This window comes from Protomyctophum bolini, assembly GCF_963924005.1.
Source record: "Protomyctophum bolini genome assembly, chromosome: 13".
NCBI classification, from domain to species: Eukaryota; Metazoa; Chordata; class Actinopteri; order Myctophiformes; family Myctophidae; genus Protomyctophum; species Protomyctophum bolini.
Window position 1 is genome coordinate 39246887 of NC_137874.1, and position 2500 is coordinate 39249386.

A 2500-nucleotide genomic window follows, 5' to 3' on the forward strand; every position below is an offset into this window, starting at 1 on the left:
CACGGCTTTGCTTCTTGATGCACATTTTAAAGATGTTTTTTCGGTTTTTTTGGGGTGTTTTTAAGGGGCGGAAAAAATGATTTTTAAATCTTTGAGACAATGGTGGGACTGTGGGAAAGTAGAGATAAAACAGCTCTGTCAACAGTACACTCTCAATGTTACGCGGGACATCACCAGGTCTATGCAAGATCTGGAGATTGAGATTGTGGAACTACAGAATTTTGCAGAGTCCACTGGAAATCGAGGGTCATATTGAAGACCTCAAGTCTAAAAGATCTGCTCTTACAGACCTACTAGGCACTAAGGCACAGGGGGCGCTGGTACGGTCGCGTTTTCAAAGCGCAACCCTGATGGATGCACCATCAAAGTTTTTCTTTGGTCTTGAGAAGAGGAACGGGCAGAAGAGGCTGATGCACGCTCTGCGCTCTGCTACAGGACAAGAATTGAGAGACACTAACGAGATACGGAGGCGGGCAGTGGACTTTTATTCTGAACTGTATAGCAGTGAATACAAAGAGAACGAGGAACTGTTTAGTTATTTTTGTGATGATTTGCCCAACGTTCCAGAGACAACTGCTGCTGAGCTGGAGGTTCCACTGGGGCTAAAGGAGCTTCATACAGCCCTGCAGGGCATGGAGGGGGGTAAGGCCCCGGGCATCGATGGCATTCCAGTCGAGTTCTACAAGGAGTTCTGGAGCGAGATGGGTGAAGATCTTTTAAGCGTGTTCAACGAGAGTTTTAAAGACATGACATTACCGCTAAGCTGCAGGAGGGCAGTAATAACTCTCTTACCGAAGAAAGGAGATCTACAAGAGATTAAGAATTGGCGCCCCCGTTTCACTTCTCTGCACAGACTACAAAATCCTCTCTAAAGCTTTGGCTAATAGACTCAAAGAGGTCATGGACCTGGTCATTCATCAGGATCAGACGTATTGTGTGCCTGGTAGGGTCAATTCTGGACAATGTGTCCTTAATTCGGGATATTTTGGACGTCTCTGGTTCATTAGTATCGACTTTGGTCTCATTTCGCTGGACCAACAAAAGGCATTTGACCGGGTTGAATATCTGTACCTCTGGGATACTCTGGAGAGTTTTGGTTTCAGCCCTGGTCTAATAGCCATGATCAAGGTGTTGTACCAGGACATTGAGAGTGTACTGAAAATTAATGGTGGGCTGAGTGCCCCTTTTAAAGTGTCCAGAGGGGTAAGACAGGGCTGCAGCCTTTCAGGAATGCTGTACTCGTTATCCATAAGAGCCCATGTTGTGTAAAGTAAGAAAAAGTATAGGAGGTCTGCTTTTAGATAATTTTAACAAAAGTCATATTTTATCAGCTTATGCAGATGATGTCATCGTCATCATAAGTAACAAAGAGGACATACAAAAATTGGAAGAAATTGTGAATGATTTTGGAATTTTATCAGCAGCAAAAGTGAATTGGGAGAAGAGTGAAGCATTGGCAGTTGGGAACTGGAGGAAAAGGTCTGCCCATTTTACCAGGGGGGTTGACATGGAGGAAGGATGGGCTAAAATATCTAGGAGTATATGTTGGGAATGAGACTATAGTTAAAACAGAACTGGGAAGGGGTAATTGCGAGAGTAGAAGGCAGGCTCAACAAATGGAAATGGTTAAAACCACAGATGTCCTTTAGAGGCAGGGCTTTAGTCATAAACAACCTAGTAGCTTCTGCTCTCTGGCACGCGTTGGCATGTATGGAGCCCCCTAAAGGACTTACACAAAAACTACAAGCCATTTTCTTGGATTTTTTTTGGGACAGGTTACATTGGGTGCCCCAGAGCGTGTTGTATTTACCAAGAGAGGAGGGGGGACAAGGTTTAATACACATAGAGAGCAGAAGAGCTGCTTTTAGACTACAGTTCATACAGCGGTATCTTATAGGACCAAATGATGTCGTGTGGAGAGAATTGGCGAGCAGCATCTTGAGAAAGACATCTGGGCTGGGCTTAGACACTGCTTTGTTTTTAATGGAGGGCAAGGTTTTAAACCTACGTGCTTTACCTCCTTTTTATAAAGCACTTTTTAAGGTTTGGGACCTGTTTAAATGGGAAAGACTAGAGCCCACATGTTCTCTACACTGGCTTTTGGAGGAGCCTCTTATTAATGGAGCCAGGTTGGATGTTCAAAATAATTCAACACCAGGTCTTAACAGCACTCTGTGTACTACCAGGGCCGTTACTCTGGGGAAAATAGTTGATTTAGCTGGTCCTGGTCTGAGTGACACCACGGCTGTAGCTTCTTTTCTTGGGCTGAGGTCGTTACGACAGACCAGAAACATTTTGAATATGTGGCTTGAGAAATTGACTGAGGATGAGGTAAAAATGTTGCAGGAATACAGTGACGGAGTAGAGACTCCTGATGAGGATGATCCTTTTCCTGAACTGGGTTTCGTTCCCAACTTAGAAGGTTTCTCAGGAGCTTTTTTGAAAGAAGACACTGAATATGTAGACTTGTACACTGCAAAGGAAAAATTATGTATAAAGG

At 44.0% G+C, this 2500-nt stretch overlaps 1 pseudogene across 1 annotated transcript in view; it reads left to right on the forward strand.

Annotated features, from left to right (window-relative positions):
- Positions 1–350: 350 nt before the first annotated feature.
- The window catches only part of LOC308327667 (E3 ubiquitin-protein ligase TRIM39-like), a 7129-nt pseudogene continuing 4979 nt past the window's right edge, over positions 351–2500 (forward strand). Inside the window, exons 1-2 of the transcript in view lie at positions 351–705; positions 854–929. The product of the transcript in view is annotated as an E3 ubiquitin-protein ligase TRIM39-like (transcript). The remainder of the gene's footprint in view (positions 706–853; positions 930–2500) is intronic.